Genomic DNA, 24,532 nt, shown 5'->3' with positions numbered 1-24,532 from the left:
GCTGTTACCTTGGTTATCAGGAATTCGCAATGTCGCGATCGCACCAATTCACGTGAATTCAACCAATCTCCGTGAATTTGGTGCAACCTCACAATTTTATCCAATCACCGCAACTTCACCGCAAATTTGACCAATAACCAGAGCTTCCCGTGACTTCCACTGCTGCAGCTCAGTTATCCCACGACGAAAAAACACACACACACACACACACACACACACACACAGTAGATGCAGGAGAAATAGTAGATGAGACGGTAATTAGACAATGACTTGAGTTGAGGACAGCTACGCTTGTTATTCTAAGTGCAATATAAAGTTAAAGGCCAATAAGTACTTTATCAAACCATAAGTGAATGTGTCCCAGACATAGATGGGAAGTTTGTTCTAACTAACTAACTAACTAACTAACTAAATAACTTGAACATCAACCAGCCACTGGCGGATGTATTCCAATTTAATTCATTCAATTGTAAATTATTATTTAGTGTCATAAATCCACCAGCCATTTTCATATTCAAAATTTGCAGCATCCTGAGCCTTTTTGTTAAGGTTACTTACACTCAGCCCAGAGTAGTTTATATTCTCCCTGAAACAAGTTTTCTTTATACCAAAACAAATTGCAACTTTTTTTGCAATTTTCACTGTCTCCCGTAATTTCATCGCAACAAATAAAAAAGAGACATTGCAACTTTTATCGTAATATTTTACAAAAGCTGCCGCAAAATCGGGCATTTTGGGCCGCAACAATCTAAATAAAAAAGGCCACAAAATCCTGGAGGGACTGCTCTCAATGATGCAGAAATAAAAGTTATTCAGTACCCTCGCTGATGTGGACACCCAAATAATTTAAGCTGTTAATCCTCATTGTTAAGGGGGGGCGTAGTTCCTTCCCTGCTACTTGCCAAAGTCCACTACCATATCTTTAGTCTTTCTGACATTCATGAGTAGGTTGTTGTCCTGGCACCAGCGGGTCAGGTCCTCTACTTCTTTCAGGAAGGCAGTTCATTGGTGTCTGTGATCAGGCCCACCACAGCTATGTCGTCAGCAAACTTTATGATGGTATTGGATGGTGTTGCCCTGCAACTGTGCAACAAATTTACCTATGGGTACAAATAAAGTTACCTGAACCTGGAGTCGTGAGTACAACAAGAGGCTCAAAACAGCCCTGGGGTGCTCCGGTATTAAGAATGAGGGTGGAAGAGGTGTGTCCACCCACCCTCACCACCTGGGGTCTGCATGCCTTGTTGTTCTGTTTTCTTGTCTTTTGTTGTTAAAAATGCCTTGTGATTTCTGCTGCAACCTAATTTCCCCACGGGGACTCTAACCTAACTAATATCGAACTGTCAAGAAGTCAAGAATCCACATGCACAGTGAAGTGTCTAATCCCAACTCCTTGAGCTTTGTGACTAGCCTGGAGGGAACAATGGTGTTAAACCCTAAACTGTAGTCAATAAACAGCATTCTTACATAGGTTCCCTTCTTGTCCAGGTGAGATGGTGTGGAGGATGTGTGCTATGGTATCTTCCATTGATCGGTTGGGATGGTATGCAAACTGCAGTGGGTCAACCCGTTCTCACTCCCAACTCGTAAAAAACGGAAGCCTGGTCAGTGGCTCTCAGCGTCAGCAACGCAAAAATCACCTTTTAGCATCGGTATGGAACGCACCGGGCAGAGCAGCAGCTCAACCGCGGCGCTGTAAGATGATCTAGTATAAAGAGCGATAAAGGCAGTGAGTAGTACAAAAGTGTTTTAAAAGTTAGGTGGGGTGGTGTATGGGTCAAACAACATAGGACTTTCACTTTCACTCCTGCGTGTCACTAAAACGTACATTTAGTAACCCCAACCATCATCTTTTCCTAAACCTAACTGTCCTGTTATTGTGCCGCATGTCAGTTAAACGTACGTCCCACGCGAAGAGTCCCAACCAAGCGCATCTAAATATGACGCCAAAGGGCCGGTAGACATGGGTGCACTGTGCTGGGTAGTGAAGACCAGATCCTTGACTCGTTCAAAGCATTTAATCACTACAGAGGTGAGTGCCACTGGGCGGTAGTCATTAAGTCAGGCTGGTCTTGTTTTCTTGGGCACAGCATTGATGGTGGACTTCTTGAAGCATGTGGGTATGACAGACTGAGCCAGTGACACAGTTAGCACACATGCTTGAAAGCCCTCCTGAATTCAAAATTTAAATGAAAATGCAATAATCCAATTTTCAATGGGCATTACATGACTATAATGATAATGCAATTTGATAACAATATTAACATTTAAATGAAAACTCCATTTGACTTCATTTTCAAACACTCAAAAATGCTCTAAAGTGGACAATATTCAAATGCAAATGCAATATAAACAATGCAGCCTAATTTTCCATTTAAACAAATAATATTTAGGTCTCAATTAAAATGCATTCTTAACCATTTGAAAATGATAATGTAAACTCAATTTGACTTTCTTAAAGACTTAACCTGCTGTACAGCGGACACTATTAAAATGCAATAGATGAAACAGCGCCCCCCAGTAATTGCATTGCCATTAACATGTCACCACTCACCCACACATCATTTTTCCATCTACAGATTTAGCTCCTGTACTTCCGCGAAATTCACATGTACTGCAGGCTATTTATAAAATAGCGCTGTGTCACTGGCACAGCTGACGTGATCCAGACACTTCTCTCTGTAGCGAATGTTTTGAAGAGGATCAGCTCATCACAGGTAGTCAGATCAGTTCTGAGGCCTCCCCTAATGCAATAAGAAAGACTTCCTCTTCTGTTAATTCATAGTTAGTATTTTATTCAGCTTGATTAATTATGTCATAAAGTAAAATATGAGAACTGTGTCATACACTGACTCAGCCATAGTGTTCAGAGGAAATGTTTTGGGGTATTTATAATAAGCTCATACATGATGGTCCTGCACTGATGCAAACCTCCATGTGAGTAGTGACAAGGGACATCATCCTCCGTTCTTAAGACTGATGAAGATATTGAGGTTTGAATTAGAGATGCCCTGATGATTTTAGCCCCCGAATCCTATCGCAATCATCAATGATGCAATATATCTGCCGATAATGGGCCAATGCAGATCATTTTTGTGTTGTTTTTAGGGCTGCGGCTGCAGCTATCGATTATTTAAGTAATAGAGTATTCTACCAATAAGTCCATTGATTAATTGAGCAATCAGATAAGAAATACTTTTGTTTTATTGAAGAGCAATAATATACAATAGTTTGGTTTAATTTTCGGAAAAAGCTAAATTTGTATTGCCTACGTTGCTTACAATATCATCTCTCAAAATACTAAACATATGAAGTGCATTTCAGTGCCATATTACATTGTATTAAATCTGCTTCTGATAGATAGACTCCTTACCCATTGCGAGTATGCGTTGCGTTGTTTTTTTCTTCTGATGCGTCACGCCCGAAGTTAAGAACGCACCGGAAAACGGGTATAGTTTTTGCTCTTTTCCTGCTACAGCTTACAGCTCAAAACTGCAAACTCTGCTGTACCGTTCTTTTTTTTCTCACTCTCCGCCGTGAGCTTAAACACTCCATGCTCCACTGGGTGACAACTCTCCAACTATTGTTTTGCTTATAGTACCGTGCGTGCGCCTGAGCAACCACGTGTGGCTCCTGGCCAATAAGGTGGATGGGAGGCGGCCACGGGAGGACTTCACCTCATATGAACAGGTAGTCACAGACACGCGGTTGTTGCTCTCGGCCGAGCATTATTAACTATATGTGTGTAAGGGCCCCTGGTTAGCTCACCTGGTAGAGCGGACACCCATATATAGAGGTTTACTACTCAAGGTTTACTACTACTAGCCCTTTTCTGCAGGTCATTCCCCCTCTCTCTCCCCTTTTAAGTCTAAGCTGTCCTCGATCAAATAAAGGCCTAAAAATGCCCCAAAAAAATCTAAAAATAAATAAATAAATATATATATATACAATACTTCCTGTAATAGTTCTAAATAAGGCAGTGGGGGGAGCAAGGGCAAGCTAGGCTCTTAGCACAGTGGGGGCGGAGCTTCATCACAGGGCCCTCTGCTACCAAGTCATTTTAAAATTAAAACAGTTTTAAAAAACGGTAAAATAGCTGATAAATGCATATGTTATAATGTGTGCCAAGTAAGCCTATATGTCAAATAAAACACTAAGAAAAGCCACATTTTTTGACAACTTTGTATTGAAGAACAAAGAAAACAGTTTGCCAGTCAAGTTAAAATGTTTCAGCACCGCGGACAGCGACAACTGATTGTCAGTGATGGTGCTGAACAGGCCAAGTGAACTCTCTCAATCAGTCAGTCCGTCCAGGATTTTGCGATGTCACGATCGCGCCAATTCATGCAAATTCAACCAATCACCGTGACTTTGGTGCGACACGCAATTTTGACCAATCACCGCAACTTTTCCGCAAATTTGACTAATAACCGGAGTTTCCCGCGTCTTCAACCAATCCCAGCAGTCCCACGTGCCAGACTTTACGTCAGTATAATGTGACTCTGAGAGCCACTCACCAAGCGGGAGTGAGAAAGCGCTTGTTTCCGATATGAAGACGAGACTCGAACATCTCACATTTACCAGCAATACATACAGTGAAAGATCGTGCAAAACATTTCAGACCATCCTGCCAACCTGTATACATTTTAACATCAATGTACGCTGTAACGTTTTTTCACTCTAAAGTCAGCGGCTGCTGTTTCAATCCTGTCGGCTGTCTGCAGCGGGCGGGGCTGCTGCTCATACAGTTCCCCCCCGCTACTGATGCGCACACACACAAAACACACACACGGTGGATGCAGGAAAAACCGGAGATGAGACGTACAGGATGACCTAAATTGAGGACAGCTATGTTCGTTATTGTAATTGCAATGATAAGTCCAATAAGTAACGTTACTTTATCAAACCGTATGAATGTGTGTCCCAGGCCAGGATAGGATAGGAAATGAACTAACAATGTAAAGATCAACAAGCCACTGACACATATGTTCATTTTCATATACCAACATTTGCAGCATCCTGAGCCTTTTTGGTAAGGTTACTAGGAAATCTCAGCCCAGAGTAGTTTTATTCTCCCCAAAACAAGTTTCCTTTTTATTTTTAAAGAACTATGAAAAAAAAATTGCAACTTTTTTTGCAACTTTCACTGTCTCCCGCAACTTCATTGCAACAAACATACAAAAGACATTGCAACTTTTATCACAATTTTTTACAAAAGCTCCCGCAAAATCAGGCATTTTGGGCCGCAACAATCTCAAAAAAAGGCAGCGAAATCCTGGTGGGACTGAACAGTGCCACACTACATAATTGACACAGCACTATTCTATACGGCTGTCCCTAACGATTATTTTTGTCATCGATTAATCTAACGATGAATTTGCAAATTATTCTAAAGATTTTTGAACTGAACTTTGGGGAATCAGTATTTTTACTTTCTGACCACAGTCGGAAAGCTGTAGCAGGAGAAGTTAACCCTCTCCTTGATATCATGTTGTTTCTGGAGAAGGAGAACGCAGAAATGACTAGCTTCCATTCATAGCTCTATGCTCATGCTCTATATTTTCATATCGAACACTTCCCATTCTGTTCTCCATTATGTGTCTGTTGCTACATGAGGAAACTGACCATAGAAATGGAATGAGATCAGAACGGACAGTTTTCCTTGGTCATTTGACTCGTTCAAAAGAAAATGGCGCTGAGGCACTGTGCATTGACCGTAGAAATAGAATGAGTTAGCCCGCTACAATGGTACACATGAAGGGGATTTTTTATTCTACTCTCTCATTCTATTTCTGATACTGATACACACAGGGGCTGCTGTCAGCCTGTAACATTAGCCTAACCTTACTGTAACATAGCCTGTCAGAGACCATAGTGATGTTGATGTGTATTTTTTGCTCACCACATATAAGCAAGTTCCATCCATGAACGTGCCAGATTTAAGGCTCACATTTATTTCCACCTGCTGTTCTTGGAAAGAACAAGTTAAGATAACACAGCTTTTAAATTGTAGACTAACAAGTTTTTTTACTGCCTGTGGGCTTACTGTAGTTCGTTTGCTTTGGTCCCACTCAGATGATGAGTTTGTAAACCTGGTTCGGTTTTGTTTCACACCTGGAAAAATCCAAGCGTACCGAAAAGCGTCATTACAAATCATGGAAGAATGTTTACTCCTCTTATTGGCCGGGTGTGTCTGGGGGCAGAAGCAAGAAAGTAAATACAGGAAGAAGGTCCTGTGTTCTGGACGTCTCCATGGTCAAACCAGCTCATTTCATTTAAATAATCAGACATTGTTTCGCGAGCAAAGTTACTACGTCTGCTCTGCTCACCGAGACTTCGCTCTGCTCTGCCGGTGTCCGTCTCCAACTTTAGAGGCGGATGGTTTGACCACGGAGATGCGTGTGACGGACGGCGAGCTTGACTGCAGTCTATTTCTCCGAGAGAAACATTGAAGCTGCTACAGTTTGCTGCTCTGCTAAGCACACCTGACTACAGGAGACATTAGCTCAGACTGGAGGAGTATATATAGTTGGCGCGGTTCGAGGTCGGATCACGTTCTCACCACAAACAAACTGCTCCAGAGTTGGATTGAAAGCGTACCGAGACCACCTTGTTTGGTCCGCTTTTGGTGCACCCGAGTGTGACTGCCGCGTTCTCACCTGCCCAAACGGACCGCACCAAGGGGGGAAACAAACTCTAGTGCGATTCAACCAAACTAAATGAAGGAAGTATGAAAGCGCCCTTAGTCACTACCCTGCATCAGGATGAATCAGTTACAATTGCAATTGTTTCCATCCTCAGCCAGAGTCTGGCTCATGAGGACCAAACGGGATGTGGATGATATCTGGGTTGTTCTGAGGTGGAAAAACCTTCTCTAACCAGTCCCAGCAGTTGAATGACCCAGAGTCATCCCTGCCCTCTACACTGCATTCACTGCCTCACCCAGCGCTGCAGACGGAACAACGAGAGAGACAAGGCCTGCAGGTTTGTGAACAGCATAATGGCTACATGTCTTCATTGTTTAAGTGGCAGCTTTGTACATCACCATAATATAAGGTTTAGCACTACTGAGCCTTTTCCCAATTCCCACTTTGTGCATCCCCCATTCCTCTGCTTGCATCTTACTCCTGCCCACAGGAGATTTTTAACAAACATGAGACATCTTTTCCTCGGAGCCTGTCGTTTAAAAGCAATGTCAATGAAATATGATGTGCGGCACAGCTGCATCAGCTGTTCAATGTTTTGTCACACGCTGTACTTTATATCTGTCAGATAAGCAGAACAGTGTTCATGACAACTTCTGTATTTACTTTGAATTCAATTCACAACATGGCAAAATGTGATGAGAATGTATGGGGGTCATACACTTTTATTTGTTGTATTTAACACACGCACATATTTTTAGGCCTATATTTATATTATACATACACAGTATGGCTACAGCCTTTACAGGCTATTTTAGTGTAAAACACTACAATGTCTGTATGAAAAGAACTATACATACATATACAGTATGTTAGGCATATATATATATATATATATATATATATATATATATATATATATATATATATATATATATATATATATATTAGGGGTGGAACGGTACACTGAAGTCACGGTTCGGTTCATACCTCGGTTCAGACATCACGGTTCGGTTCGGTACAAGGGAGGGAAAAGCATAACAAGAATGCAGAAGGCAATTTTTTTATTGTGCATGTCTCAGGCTGTAGCCTACCACCTAGTGTCCTACAGTCTCTCCCCTGAGCTAGCAGACTGCAACAGCTTGAAGCGTATAAAGTAGGCTAAGATGTAAACAGTAGCCTAAACAATAAGTAGGCTACCCCACATCATCTCCAGACTCCACCTGGAACTTGTAAACAAAATAAGACAATCAGCTAGCTAGTAGTGTGATATGGGAGACAAGCGCAGCTCTCATATGTGAATGCACAGAGCAGGGGTGTTAAAAGAGCAGCTTCTTACACAGAGCAGTTGGCGAATTGTGGCGTTAGCTTCACATGCTAACAGCAGAGCTAGCAGCTAACGGCGGAGCTAACGGCGGAGCTAACGGCGGAGCTAACGAATAACGGCGGAGCTAAAAGCGGAGCTAACAGCGGAGCAAACAGCGAAGCAAATGGGCCTGGAAGCCATTTGTGGTCGAGGCAAGAAGGGATACAGCTACAGTACATCCGTGTTTGGTTGTATATGGAAGGGACTAGTTTGCTTCGTGTGGACCAGAGTGATAGAGAGACATGGCTCTGGTCTGGACTCACTGGACTGACTTGAATGTAGGCGGAGCTCGGGAGCTTCAGAGCTAAGGCGGGGCTACAGATTAGGTGTCCCTAAGAAACGCATATGTAACAGTAATTCCACATTACATTAATTCATTTGCTTGCGAGTTTCATTTATTTTTATACCGTGTATTCTCCGTGTAAATTCATGTACCAAACCGAGACGCCCGTACCGTTTCGGTTCAATACGAATACATGTACCATTCCACCCCTAATATATATATACACACACACACACACAATCAAATGCACTATTATCAATGTGTGGATCAGCTATTAATACTAATCCGTGTGTCGGCTTAAAATCATCCACACTCCACACTTTACTGCCCCTCGGCAGTCCCTGTAGGCTGTGTTGCTTTTTAAATGATGTATTGTATTAATGTGTGAGTGTCTCCAATGTAAGCAAATATCTTATGGAAATTTTGCTTCTTTTGAATATGTGGCTCTTCAGCTGAGCTCCTCCTCTCAAGCTATATTTCTAAATATCTACAGGCCACCTATATACTGTGCAACCTTCTTTGATGCCATTACTGAACTGCTTTTTATAATCTGTATTAACTTTGACTATGTAGGTATTGCTGGTGATTTTAACATTCATGTTGACAATGCCCCAGGACAGAGGGACCAAAGAACTGTGTTGTGTTTTTGATAACTATGGACTGACTCAGCATGTGACAGAGCCCACACACAATAAGGGGCACACTCTGGACTTGATTATCTCTAAGGGTCTGAACATTTCCAAGGTTATGGTGACTGATGTTGCTCTCTCTGATCATTCCTGTGTTTTCTTAATATCTCTGTGCACACAAGTGTTCAAACAGAAGTAATCAGAAAACGGTATATCACTGAAAACACCAGTGAAACATTAATTCAGCTTTTCTCCTCCACACCTACCCTCTCTTGGGTCTCAGTCAATGAGCTTGTAGATCATTTACATTCTTACAAATGTTATTGATGCCATTGCTCCCACTAAGGTCAAAGCTGTCTCTGGTAAAGAAAAGATCTCAATGGAGAAATGCCACGCTGGTAAGAGAGAGACTTTGCATTTATAATTTGGAACTGAGAAATGCAAAGTGGCCCTTCTTCTCTGACATTATCACCAAAAACAATAATAATTTACATGCTTTGTTTGCTACTGTTGATAGGTTAACAAACCCTCCAGTACCAGTAGCATCTAAACTTTTATCCACCAAGGCCTGCAATGACTTTGCTGCCTCCTTCACTGACAAAATTCAGAAAATAAGACAAGCAGTCAGTGTCTGCATATCAAGTTCAGGATATATGTTGTCACAGTGTCCCATGCAAAACCAATTCAAATATGACGCAATTGTATGCAATCAACTATAAAGACCTAGAGGACTGGAGGCTTTTTCAAAAATGTTTCAAATTTTTTTGCCTCTTTTTTCAGGTATCTTCCCACAGGCCCTGAAAACTGCAGTCATCAAGCCACTCTTAAAAAAGAACAATCCAGACACGTCACTAATGAGCAATTATGGGACGATATCAAACCTTACATTTTTATGTAAAATCAATTAAAAAGCATTTTGTTTTTAACAAGTTACCCTTTTCTTGTCACTAAACAACAGTTTTGATGCCTTCCAGTCAGGTTTTCAACCACACCACAGCACTGAGACAGCTCTTGTTAAAGTCTTTAATGACATCCACTTAAACACTGGCAGATTTCAGTATTAGTATTACTTCATCTCATTGCTGCATGTGACACAGTCGAACATAACATACTACTAGACAGATTGGAAAACTGGGTTGGACTTTCTGGCACAGTACTAAACTGGTTTGAATCCTACTGAAAGAATAGGGAGTACTTTGTGTCTATGGATAATTATGCATCTGAGCGAACACATATGACGTGTGGAGTTCCCCAAGGCTCAATTCTGGGGTCTCTTCTGTTTAACACCTGCATGCTTCCACTGGCTCAGAATATGAAAAAACAACAACATAAGTTACCATAGTTATGCGGATGACAAACACATTTACATAACCGTATTGCCAGGGGACTATAGTCCAATACGCACACTGATTAAGTGCATTGAACAATTTGATTGGAACAAACGATTGGATGTGCCAGAACGTTCTTAAATTAAACAGAGGTAGTTGTTTTTGGAGCCAAAGAGGAACGATTGAAAGTCAGCACTCAGCTTCAATCGACAGTGTTAAAAACATTGAACAAAGCCAGAAATCTTGGGATAGTCATGGCCTCAGACCTGAATTTCACCAGCCACATTAAGACTAATTACAAAGTCAGCCTACTATCACCTAAGAATATATCAAGGGTTAAATGACTTATGTCTCAGCAGGATTTTGAAAAACACAGTAACTTGTATTCTTGTATTTTATCTGTTTTTAGATTTTTAACTGTTTGTGTTTGTGTTGTATGTAAAGCACTTTGAATTGCCTTGTTGCTGAAATGTGCTATACAAATAAAGCTGCCTTGCTTTGCCTTATTGAGCCCCTATTATACTCATTTTCAACATCATATTTGTAATTTTGGGGTCTACTAGAGGTTTACATGCTTTACTGTTCAAATGTTTCTCATACTGCCCATTGTTGCAGTTCCTTCTGCCTGAAACACTCTGTCTGAGCTCTTGGCCCGCCTTCCTGAAAAGCCCAATCTGCTCTGATTGCTCAGCTGGCCACTCTGTTGTGATTGTCAACCAAATTCATCAAGTCACTGGGCGAGCTGTGCTTGCTCAGGCAGCACCTATGGGCAGCACATACGAAAAACTGGGCTGGCATACTCGATCAGTGACATCACTTATGGAGGAATTTCAAACAGTAATGTGGGCAAGGCGTTTCAGGGAGTTGAGAAAAAGTCCTGTCTGTGGGAGAGAAAGCTCCATTTGAAGTGAAATGTGTTTTATTATACTGTAGTAGAGCCCGACCGATAAAGGATTTTTAAGGCCGATATCGATACAAATATTTGGTGATTTAAAAATCTGATATTCCGATATATCGGCCGATGGTTTTATTTCAGTTAGCTGGTTTGATTTGCATTGAGAGATGATGGAAAGTACCCCATGCCAATCTCTAGGTATGCTGAAGGGTATGTGATGATGTGGGGCTATTTTAATTCCAAAGGCCAAGGGAACTTTATCAGGATGCATAGTATCCTGGATCCATGAAATAACTGGCCTTTAAAAATAAAAATCTGCCTGCCTCTATGGGAATTTAACATAGGGGTGTACTGACTTGTGCCCCCTGTATTTTAAGGAAGAACATTTATTTATTTATGATACATTATTCATTTACAAATTAAATTGGTGTCCTTCAAGGTTGGATTTCTTGTTTTATTAAGGCATTAAGATCAATTTGCAAAAGATGATTTTTTTTATTCCTCTTTTTAGTCAACTTTAGCATGGGTGTCCTAATCTTTTCATATTTTTTTTTATATATAGTCATATTTTGTGCAGAATTGTGTTCATTGTGGAGATCACCTTAAAAAGTGTGTTTCCTGTTGTAATTGCAATAGTTAAATAACTGGATTCTCTTAAGTGTGTTTTTCAAATGCTCTAATGAAGGATTTGTGCAATTGAGAAATATAATTTTCTCTTTCACTTATCTTGTTGGGGGGGGGGCTCGAAGGGGGTCTCGCCCTGGGTGTAATTCAATGTAGAACCGCCACTAATAATAATCTCAGAAATAATTTATTTAAAAAAAGACTAAAATGTTTTGACTAAAACTTGACTAAGATACCTTGAGTTCTCTTTTGACTAAAACTAACTCTAACTGACTAACTGACTAAAATGACGAGACTTTTAGTGGAATAAAACTTGACTAACAAAAAAAGCTATGTGAATGACTAACTATGACTAAAACTAACAAGGACATTTGGCACAAGACTAAGACTAAATTAAAAATAGGTGACAAAATTAACACTACTTCTCGTAGATGTCTTTGTGTTTTCGGAGCATCGAAACGAGGCACCGAAATAATAAATAAATGCTTTTCCGTCCGGTAGATACAGTACCGGTCGTTCAGGCACCGGTGCCCTATTAGCACCAGGTTTCGGTACCCAACCCTAGTCTCTCTCTCTCTGAAATCTCACAACAGAGGGTTAAAAGAAAATAAGTGCAGTATGGGAGTATTTCCATCAAACAACACCAGGGACAGCAGTCTTTATTATTTATGTTTACTTGGTTTACTTTATAAAACTTCAGGAAGCTATTTTTGTTTTTTTTCTTCTTTTTCTGTAATGTGTATTATGATAAAAGTTTCAGATTTATGAAATAATTGCTTGAATCATTTAAACAAAGTTTTGTGTTGGGAGTTTGTAACATTCCAAAATTAATGTAGGTAGTAGTATGTAGTAGGCGATTCTGAAAACGACCTTTGACACTTAAAATTTACTGGGGGATGGCCCCCAGACACCCCCGCTTCATAGCACATCTTCAACCCCTGTACTTAGTAGGACACAGCCGAGGACAGGTGTGAAAGGGAGAAGTAGCAACAAAAAACCTCCCCATCAACCGAGTGTGCAACTGGACAACAGATTTGCTCCACTGCTACAGGACCCTGGATCTCCGTCTGATGACCTGGATTACATTGTATCTTTGTGGACTATTTTTTGCCGCCATATACCCCATTCATGAAACCGTTCTCTCTGCTTACCATTTCCCGCCATTACCCCCCTGTTGAAGTTCCAGTGTTTCTGCTATATACATTTAGCAGCAGCGCACCGCCGGTACAAAATTGTTGCTTCAGCTATTTATGAAAAGTCATGAAGTCGTAATTACACGACTCTGCAAAGCTGTCTGCTCCACTGAACTCAAGTGAACAGTCATCCGCGCTCTCTCCCCTTTTGAGGGTGAGCAACTGGAACAGTGACAGGACTTCACCCGTGAAGTTATGACAACCAAATAAACAACAACGCGAGTACTGCAGCTTCTCCTCAGGCAAGGTGACAAACAGTGAGGCACTCCCGCGGGTCCCATTAAATATGACAGCTACAGTAGATTGGAAAATAGGTTATGGGCACTGCATTTTATGAATTTACTGTTTATCTGATCCCAGATGAGACAAGAAGCTAATGTTAGCGAACCCTGCGGTCCCTCTGCCTCTGACTCCCCGCTGCAGGAGACGTTGTGTTATGTAACTTTTTTCGGGTTAGTGGGGGTGCATACTGCTCAAAACCAACATGAAAAAACGTAATGATCCCTCAGCATGTTGTTTTGTTGCTAAACTGTATGTAAAATGAGGGCATAATGAGTATACTAAGATATACTAGTGTTAACTAGCGTCACGTGCAGCGATGTTTCTGTTGCCTGTAACGTCTGTTTCAGAGCATCAGAGAGAAGCGCAGACATATCAGTGGCGCCGAAATCCGCGTTGCTATTCGTTCTGGTAGATACAGGTCGTGAAGGCACCTGTGCCGTATTAGCACCGGATTTTGGTACCCAACCCTATTCAGGAAGAATATTTTTATAAGTAAATGTTCCAATTAATGATCCAGGCACCACATTGTCGTCTCCCTCCTTCATTTTACAGTCGAATGGTGGCTAGAACGGCTCTGGGTCAAAGTTCAATTTGGAATCGATTAATCTGCATTATTTTTTAAATGAGTTATTTTTTCTCAGATTAATTAATCAAAATTAACACGTTATGTTGACAGCCCTACTAAATACTCAAGCATAAATAAGAATACTGAACTAACAAGTGTCACAGACCAAATCAACCCTCACAGGTGACATTGTCAGTATGTTTAAAATAAGAGGCCAATACAATTGTCAATTATCACTGATACATACTTGTAACGGTGTACGTGTCCCATAATACGTAACAAGGAATACCAGATCAAAAATATCAAAGATATGTTTGAGGACATTTAGAAACACTGTGTTTATTAGATCGTCTGTCATGAGGGAGCACTGACAAAAAATGTTGATCATTTTGATAAAAAAAAAAAATAATAATGTTTTGTGTTCATGTAAAAAACACAAAGAATGTCGATATATTGAAAAAAATAATACTGGGGTTTTTCCTGGGTTTAAGAGTGCTAAGATGCAAATGACATCATATGCTCATTTGCAAATGGGTGACGTCATCATACTATTATTTGCATAAAGCTTAGTGATTGTCAGTTGCAGCGAGGGAGATACCGCTAAAGCAAAACTTGGAGCAGCAGCTTGTCACTAAAATGTATTTATTTTTTATTTATTATTTCAGGACAATGCACATTTGATGAACATGTACAGAAGTACATGTAAAAGTGCCAGATTGTAGCCCAAGGGCTAATTTCCATCTGTAGTCCATTCATCAAAATGAGAATAGCTGGTCCAAATTAAAGCCAGCCCACCTTAAGTTAGTGAGTGTCGCCAGCTCCTGTGTGTCTGTCTGTGTGTGTGTGTGTGTGTGTGTGTGTGTGAGACACTGTTTGTGCCGCTGTGTAAGCGAACCATCATTCCGACACACTCGGCTCATCCAGCTGCTCTCCACGTTGTTTTTACGTTCATATGCTTAAGCCGTATAATGGCAGGGAAACCATGGGTCTGTATATCACTTTATGATTTTCCAAACTGTCAAATATTGGTATTGGTATCTGCTAGGCGGGGCGATATATATCGTCTATGATAATATCGTCATTGTTGGGTTAACGATGTGCAAATTGACATTGAGTATTTAAATTACTTCGAAAAAAACGCTTCAAAGCACGCATTAAAACTGTAAAAGGGGCGACAAAGATGGTGGTGCGATTGTGCATCGGCTCCTAGCTCTCCTGTCGGTGTATATTTATGTTTTTTGTTTGTGTTTTTCGTAACGTTTCCATTTCGAGGTCTTACTAACAAGTACAGGCACATTGAACTAATCAATATAGGACTACGATACAACACAGCCGTTACGAGAGCCTTCCAGGCGGCTCATAACATCCCGGAGGACATAGCCAGACCGGGGGCTCCGTGGATTGTTGTCGGCAGCGGCAGGCGACGACGGGAGAGAAAGCAGAAGCGAGGATGCCGGTTGGGCCTGCTAGCCGACCTCCACTGCCAAGCCTCCTATTCACCAACACCAGATCCATCGCACACAAAATGGATGAGCTGGAACTCAGCATAGCAACGAACAACTACACACGGAACTGCTGAGTGATGATTATCACCGAAACCTGGCTGAACCCCTTCATCCCGGACGCCACTGTGCAGCTAGCAGGCCGAGCTAGCTACCGGCAGGATTTTCCACCGTGGTCAGAAAGAACAGGGGAGACACTTTGTTTCTCTTACTATATGACTCTAGAGTCGGTACTCGCTCGAAAGCTAATCGCTGTCACTCTCTCACTTCTCCCTCGCTCTATCACCTACTCCACACACACACACACACACAAACACACACACACACACACACACGCCGGCTCGACGCACACACCAGCGCACAAGTATAAAGATCAGGCCTCTTACGTTATTTGCACTACAAAGAGTGTATATATTTGTTATTTATTTTTGGCATAATTTAATTTTGCCCAGTTGTGGCCTGTTGAGGTGTTGTGTTATTTGTATTGATCCACTATATAAACATAATATCTACATACATGGCATTTGATTGGAGGCTAGTCTCACTTTGTCTCACAGCAACATTAAAATAGTTTAGATTTGTGTACATTGTTTTTGTTAATAATGTATTGTATTAAGTGTCCATTTCATTATAATATTCAGATTTATCATAAATAATTGAATATGCACATGTATTTTAAGTTCCATTAAAGAGGGGTAGGTGGAGGTGGGGTCACATTTGAGCATTTAAAAATTTACTTGAAAATAACGTAATAGTTACATTCTGAAGTAGCTAGTTACTTTCATAATTTGTAACTGAATAACTAATTTAGTTACTTTTTGGAAGAAGTAACTGTAACTAATTACTTTTTAAAAGTAACTTGCCCAACACTGCTCTTGGCACAGCTACCAGAAGACTTACAACTTTCAGACAGGTTGCTCACGTCACATCTACGTCTTCAAGCTCAGTTTGAGGCTGCGCAGTAACGCTCAGCCCTCACCGGGAAAGTGCTTCTAATATATTCCACTGGTCTCCGTCCAGATTAACGGGATCTGTTGGTCTATTTCTTTAACTGCCTATGGTATACTATAACATCAAGAAAGCATACAGAACTGTGCCTCTCCCCCACCTGGGCCAGTCAGATCACATCCAACTACTCCTGATCCCAGCATACAGCCCGGTCAGAAGGACTATACAGCCAAGTAGGACTATCAAAACCTGGCCTGACACTGCCCTATCCCAGGTCCAGGACTGCTTCCAATAAGGACATGGTTGTGTGCAATATGTTATAGAACACAGCCCTTTGTTTATTATTATGATTTCATCTTGCTTGTATGCTGCACAATTTACATTACAGCAGAGGTGTACAACTGGATGTTTACTCAGAGTTCAATGTTCCTACACTAGCTCAATTAGTATTGTGTATGTCTTTGAATTGTTTTTACTTGAATACTTACATTTTAAAGAAAATAAATAAGAACTGTTTTCATTCAACAGTGTGCCCATTATTATCATCAGTGATTAAGTAACTCAGACTCAGGATATCGTCTAATTATCGTTATCGTCAAAAAACTGTTTTTTTTCCCAGCAAATTACAAAACATGTCGGATACAGCCAGTAAGGGGTTTTCAGAAGCTGTTGATGATCGTACTGATGAAAGGACTTAGTATGCATACTGAGGCCTTCTATGATTTGCTTTTTGGAAATAATAAAAAGGACACAATAAAGAAAGCAGAATACATTGAATTCTTACTCACTAGGCCTGGAAACTCTCCAGACACCTCTGTCAGCTCCACAAGATTTATGCTGAATTGTCTATTTTACAAATACGAGTTGTGCTTTGTGTGGTTGACGTTGGACTGTGAAGGCATGTGGCTATGAGTCACTCATCAGGATCAGGAAATCAACTTACCAGTCTCCTGCTGACTCTGTTAGCCTGGGCTAGCTAGCCAGATGGCCAGTGGCGGCTTGTTAATAGATGGCGCTAAGGCGCCGCCCCCATCAAATTCCAGAAATATAAATGTATACAAAAATGATATAACATTCTTTTTATAACTTTTTGGCATGAGAGTCCATCGAGTGTACACACACATTTTCGTGCAGATCGGACTGATGCCCTAGGAGGAGTTAGAAAAAGTAGGTTTCACATATAGCGATTTTGCTAATAATTTATAATACAACTGGCTTTAATCGGTTAACTATTTTCTATGTTTCAATATGTTTCATGCGGTTTCATGGGCAGGAAGGCCAGACAAATGGATGTCTATCTAAGTCCTTAAACTTTTGGCAAGCATGTGACCTGAAGCTGGTCTCTAATTGGTTTCTTAAAGATTCTCCTCCGGGCGCAGCTCGCTGCGTCCCTGGCGAATCAGAATGGGATACATGTTATTTTATCCAATCTGATGGATTCTCGACACCACGGCTCTTGGCCGCTTAACGCTCAGGCGATACTGTCACTCCGCCAAAACCTTGCAAGCTGACAAATCCCACAGTGACACATCACTTTCGAAGAGATAATGGCAGCAGTTAAACCAAATTCTGTCATTCATTTATAAAAAAAAAAAAAAACTTTCACAAGGCGTTAGCTGGAAGAAAAAATGAGGATTAAGGATCTCGGAGCGGACCAACCCGATTTCCAAATCCAGCAGCAGACTGAGGCCAGTGACCGAGGGCGAAACTACACCCGGGGCTTCACCTGCTCTTGTTATGCGAAACGGAGTTGGCTGGCTGGATGTGATGTTAGCAATGCCCTTTTTTGCCTTTTATATTAAAGTGCCGGCACTGAGGTTTTGTGGACAACAACGGGGGTAAGAGACCTAAAACATATCTCTGAAAAATGCAAACGTCATGAAAGTAGTCGCAGCCATCTTGATAATAGCATAAAGCTAACGTTTTTTGGCAGAGTTATCATTGCTGAACAACTAGATGAAGGCTACAGGACTGGCATTAGAAGGCACAACGAAGAGGTAATGTCCAGATCCGATCACGTGATCGGAAATGGGGCCCGATCACGTGGTTTGACTCGGAATCTGACGTTACCTCCCGATCAGGACTCAGATATATATGTATATATATATTCTCATTATTTTTTAACACATCTATAGTTATGCGGTGGCACAGAGTTAGACCCTTTTGACTCCACACAGAAACAGCAACGCGTGCAGCATGACATCACTTTGTTGCAGAGACGCTATTGGTTAAATGCCGGCAAAGTAGAACACGGAAGCAGCTTGGAGCGGAAAGCGCGAGTATGTCTGCGGTCTGGAGGTATTATAAAGTTGAATTATTATAGAAGTATAGGATCGGGACTCGGTATCGGTAGATACTCAAAATCAAATGACTCGGACTCGACGGCAAAAAAAACCTGATCGGGACATCCCTAAAAAAAAAATCAACACAGTGTCCAGGATAATAGACTGTGTGACATTTTGTGGAGCCGACAAAAACAACGAGCAGGAAAGATTTTTTTGAGTTCATCCCTCTGCAGTCAGCTACAGCTGAGTCCATTGCTACTGCCCTAAAAGAGCATCTTGCTACTATCCTTCCTCAGGATCAGAAAAGTAAGCTCATCTGCCAGGCATATGATGGGGCCAGCGTGATGAGGAGTGCCACTTCAGGTGTTCAGAGGAAAATACAAGATGTGTACCCAAATGCCCACTACATCCACTGCAACGCACATCAGCTCAACCTGATAATGCAACAGGCCACCTCTCACATATCCAAGGTGAGAATGTTTTTTTTCTAACACTAGTGGATTTGCCAGCTTTTTTTCCAAGTCACCAAAGCGGACATATTTTCTGGATAAAGTGGTTGCCCATAGACTGCCAAGATCCAGCAATGTCAGATGGAACTTTCATAGCCGCACAGAGACGATCTCATTCGCTGTTTTGAGAGCATACAAGACTCAGGTGACTTTGACCCCAATACTGTCAGAGAAGCAGGCCATGCTACTGGAGGATCAGGATATTAAAGGGGTACTTCACCGATTTAGTATTAAGCTTTGTATCAGTAGAAACACGGTAGAATTTTCGAATGACCGTGTTTCCCTCCCTCATGTCCCCCTGAGAGGAGAGATCTCTGTATTGTGGGTCTGGAAACACATAATATTCTACAGACTCAAGAAAACATTTTTTGTTTGGTATAAATTTTTACAAAAAAGATAATTTTAATATTATACAACAGCATCCTGAAAAGAATACATTGGCAACATAAAAATAAATGATCAAATGAAATATGAAGTCATAAACTACCCACCAAAAACTACTGTGTCTTGTATGGGACAAAAAACTCAAATGGCTCTATTTTTCTTTTGAAAGTTATTGCAACAGTGACAACTAGTGGCCTACTCCAGGGTACTACCTTACATTTACATATATATATTTTTTTAATTATCTCTATAGGTCTGGGACACCATCCTGGGACACACTAGGGAGCGTTTCTCCTTCACAGACCACCTTGTCTTTGCCATCTTGTTGCAGGAGGACAGATTTGAGGAGTACAAGGATACCTTTCCTGAAGATGCATTGAGCAGCACCATGAAAGCGTACCCGATGCTCAGTGGAAGCTAGCTGAAGACAGAGCTCAGTCTCATCTACAGCAAGGAAGAGTTCAAATCCTGCCGTGGCGCTGTGGACCTACTCCAGCCGTTTATGGAGAATAATCTCGAAGAAGTCTTTTCCGAAACTGTGACTCTCCTAAAAGTTGTCATTACCACACCCATGACCAAGGCTGAAGGCGAGAGGTGCTTCTCAACCTTGAAAAGAATAAAAAAAAAAATCTCAGAAACACCATGGCCCAGGAGAGGCTGAATGCACTGGCCATGCTGTCCATAGAAAAGAGACTTGTTTTTGTCTTGCTGGCCAGAAGAAGTAGTTAACATGCTTTTTGGTAGTGGGTGGAAGGATATAGTTATATTGAGTCAGAGTCACTATCTTCTTATGTTTGTAACTTGAATCTTGTATCATATTGTCTTGCTCTTCTTAAATACAAAATTGTAGTGCTGTCAAACAATTAAAATATTTAATTGCGATTAATCGCATTAATGTCATAGTTAACTCGCAATTAATCGCACATTTTTATCTATTCTAAATGTCCCTTGATTTCTTTTTGTAGCTGTTATCGATCTCACAACGTGACTTTTTGCCCGAAGACAGCGTTGTGGAGAGTGAAACGGGAGACTAGAAAAAGGCGTTCAGGTAGTGTGTTGTTAGGATGGCTACAGTAAATCATAGGCTCCTGTTATCTAAAATATTTTCAATGTAATGGCTCAATCATCTAAATGATTTCGACAATGTGGATGAGGTCGTTATAATTGGATGACCTGCAGTTTCAAGCACACTTCGTTTGGATACAAGCGTTACATTTTGGAAGATAGACGGGATTCTGAACAGCAATGCCCACGCTGCACACACACGCGCCAGCGCACACACACACACACACACACACAGAGATGTGTTAAAACACGCAGCACATGCACCTGACTGGCTACATTAAAACCTAAAAGTAAATATGTATCAATACCCACTCACCTGTCTACAGGCATACACATATAGGAAGTGATATATTTCAATCTGATCTGTCTGGGCAGTCCACTCTCGTCCACCGCGCTGTTTACACAAACAACAGCTCGACTTTACTCTAAATAGCGAATTTTGACAACCAAGCTAAAACAAAAGCTGTCGGTTTGTAGACTAACTGTTTATCTTAGTTTGCCTCAAATCTTGAAATTTGGACAAATTCTTGTAAACTTAACAGCTGGCTCAACTAACCATCCTCTCTGCTGGAGCATTTATGAATGTATTATAAGACCAAAACAAACCAACGTGGCTACTTAATATGCACATGTCTTCATTCTTGATGATGATGCTGGTTGTATTCTGGCCCTCATGACCCCTGACTTAGGACTAGGTATAAATTAAGTAAATTTGCACAATGATATGGTATTAGGCCTAGGCCCAATTTGTTAGGAATACCAGCTGTACCATAAAATAGGATGAAAAATAGTATTGTTTTATTACAATCCTATACAACAATATTGAATAGGGTAATACAATGGGAGGGGGGGGGGGGGTGTTGCTGTTCGACAGACCTGCCCCCACTGCTAAAAAAAATCCTAAAGGAAACACTGGTGTGCTATATCATGCATATCTGAGGAAGTGAATACATCGTTCTGATCATTTTGAAGACATATCAAGCAAAGCCTTAGTGGCCACTGTGCACACTGAGGAAACCAGGCTACAGCAGGGATGTTTTTCTCCTCTTAAAGTCTCTAGCCCTCAACACACAGATGTAAAAATACACCCCATTCAAAGGGCCATGTTGCCTAGCAGCCAGTTGGTGGGAGGATGGTGTGACAGTATGTGAGATAGAAAATGTAGGAGACAGAGCAGCTCTGTCAGGGAAAGAAAGGAAAAACACAATAATTATGATAGATTCAGAATGTTTTCATGCCAAAGCCAAGAAGATTCAGCCCTATCACCCAACAATAACCATTACTGATACAGACTTCAATATCGTTGCTTCTGGGAAAAAAGGCCAAGCTGAAACTATCCTTAATCGTGCACTCTGTTTTCAGTTAACACGGCAACATTTTAAGAAAAGCATCAAATCAGTAAAAACTATGTGCCAACAGGTTTTTTTCCTTATCAGTCATTCATCCATGAATTAGTGTATGCAATGGGCAGAAGGCAGGGAAACACTCCATCACCACCCAACACATCAGACTCTGTGAACATGTATTGTGGCACAATATTTTCACATACAAAAGCATGAAGATATGTATCAGTCAGCGAGAAATATCAACTTAATATCAACCGGTTTGCACACTGTGGTGGGGAGTGGGAGTTGGACTGTCAGTGTTCTCTCTACCTTCCATCCCACTGCCCAAGCTGCATCCACATTAAGCTTACTTTACTGGTTTTGGTTTTGCAGTCTGTTTCCTGGCCACAAACAGCTAATGGACGAGTATTATTTAATAGTTCTAAATAACGACTCTGAATGTAGCTGATTTCCAGACCTACCAGAAACTGCAGTTCCACTTCTCTTCCCCAAGCCTCCTTGCTACTGCCGTTTCTGTACATTGGTGAATACAAGCCAGGATAGCCAGACAATTAAAAGATTTCAACATAATTTAAATGATGTTATTTAATACCGAAAGTAACAGTAAAGGTGCTTTCAAACAGTTATAGCTGCGCCATAGGTTTTCTGTATTTTTGAAGGGGTGGCAGTAGTGCTGACACTACATCAGGGCTCGACATTAAGGCTTGTCCGCTTGTCTGGGACAAGTGGATTTTTTTGTAGGGCAAAGTTAAAACTCAAACAAAATAAAATGCCATGTTACTTCACGTTATGTGCCACTTAGGGCTGGGCGATATGGCCTAAAAATAAAATCTCCGATTTTATTTTTTTTAATTCGATTTACGATTTTTTTTTTCTGATTTTCCCCCCTACATAATAAAGCGACCGCTTCGGTGATTGTTCTCCACCAGATTCATCTTTCCTGTCATATGCGGTGCCTTGTGCAAAGGATTCGGCTACAGTTAGCTGTTTTTTAGCTAAGGTTTGTTGGTCACTGCGGTTTTGTTCGTCTCGGAGAGACTGGCATTTTTCATATTCGGCTGGATGTCTCTGTTTCAGGTGTTGGAATAGGTTTGTGGTGCTGCTGCCTTTGACTGTGATGGGCTTTAGGCAAATGTTGCAGCGTGGGGTCTCTTGCTCCACGTCTGTCGCAGCAAACCCATACCAGTTCCAAACAACAGATGATTTTATTCCTTTCTTGGGAACAAACTTCCCACTCTCACCGGTAGCCATGTTGTCGCTTGCTGTTGCTGTTTCATGTGTGCTATGATGTTGTTGTTGTTGTTGTCGCTTGCCATACTGCTATGTGAAACTAACGCTACGGAAGCTCAGGGGAGCCAAAAATGCGGCATTACACAAAAACTCGATTTACTTATTTTTTAAATCGCCCGCGACAAAAAACTCGAATTAATTCATTCAATCGATTTTTCGCCCAGGCCTAGTGCCACTCATCACGTCTATGTTACCGATTTTATTTTACCAATTTGAAACAAATACATTAACTAACGTTAGACCCAGCGGCAGTGGGTCAGCGGACCGCTAACGTTAGACCCAGCCCTCTGTTCAGTTCATTCTCTGTAAGCGATGCCAACCGGTGTTAGTTGGCTACCATTAGCTTGCTAACTCCGCCTTAACGTTACCCCCTCGCCACATCATTGACAGAAAACGAGCCGAATAAAGCTGTCACTCGTGGCGATAGCAATGTGCTTTGTGTGGATGAAGCATGAAGTTAATTTGACCTAATTTAGCGGCTTGCTCTCTGCCTCGTAACATTACTACTCCGCTGCTTGTTTGTCTGTCAGTTATTATAAAACCTCAGCTCCGCGACTTGCCGGATTAAATATCAGCTAATAATCAACTCTACACTACAGGACATGTTTTACTGGTTGTACAGTATAAAATAAATAAATAACTTAACTGTCTCTATCTATTTCTTCACTTACACTGTCACTCTCTCAAAATATGCACACACGTGGTACGCTCCATAGGGTTTGTCACGTAGTGGCCCCGTGCGCTGACGTGCACTAACGTGCAAGTGGCACGGTAACTGGCCAATGAAACATGATCATTACAGCGTTTCAAGCGGGCTCTAAATCAAACACAACTAAGCCACACAGCCAACGGACGGGACACAGCACTCCACAAAAAAAACAAAATCTTGCATTCTTATTGCGACACTTTCGATATATTGCGCAACGTGATATTGCGATAACGACATTGAGTCGATATATCATGCACCCCTATCATCCGCATTGCCTCAGGCACCACCACAATCATTAAATAACTAAAAGAAAGACAAAACAAATATAACAACGCACAAGTAAAGCAAAATCTGAATCTAAGACAAAATAAAGAAATAGTGCAAGTTAAGATATAGGTCTAATATATAAAAAAAAAATGTTGCTACAGTCTGAAATAAAACTGCTGAGGATCTACTACCAATGCCATCGCTAAACACGGACGTGTATGTCGTATACATGCATGTTTAAAAAACTGCTCCGATGTAGTAAACTTCTTTTGCCATCGTCACGTCATAATTCAGCAGTGGGTTTTCATTGGCCGCCCGGCTGGGGTGGGTGCTGACTTATCTACGTCAAGGAGCTCACAAAGCAGAAGTGAAGCAGAGGGAGGGAGCTCGGACTGGAACATGTGGCGGTGAATCGTTG

At 41.3% G+C, this 24,532-nt stretch overlaps 1 protein-coding gene and 1 long non-coding RNA gene across 2 annotated transcripts in view; both read right to left on the bottom strand.

Annotated features, from left to right (window-relative positions):
- The window catches only part of LOC116040844 (phospholipid phosphatase-related protein type 4-like), a 107,165-nt gene that overhangs the window by 69,890 nt on the left and 12,743 nt on the right, over positions 1-24,532 (bottom strand). The window lies entirely within an intron of this gene.
- LOC118495893 lies at positions 1,238-23,148 on the bottom strand. The gene is made up of 3 exons (XR_004898342.1): positions 23,043-23,148; positions 19,975-19,984; positions 1,238-1,249 (listed from the first exon to the last, which is right to left on the bottom strand). It is a non-coding gene; the product is annotated as an uncharacterized LOC118495893 (long non-coding RNA).

Source organism: Sander lucioperca, chromosome 9 (assembly GCF_008315115.2).
Source record: "Sander lucioperca isolate FBNREF2018 chromosome 9, SLUC_FBN_1.2, whole genome shotgun sequence".
NCBI lineage: Eukaryota > Metazoa > Chordata > Actinopteri > Perciformes > Percidae > Sander > Sander lucioperca.
The sequence above is the reverse complement of the archived record's forward strand: the minus strand, read 5'-3'. Positions and strand labels throughout refer to the sequence as shown.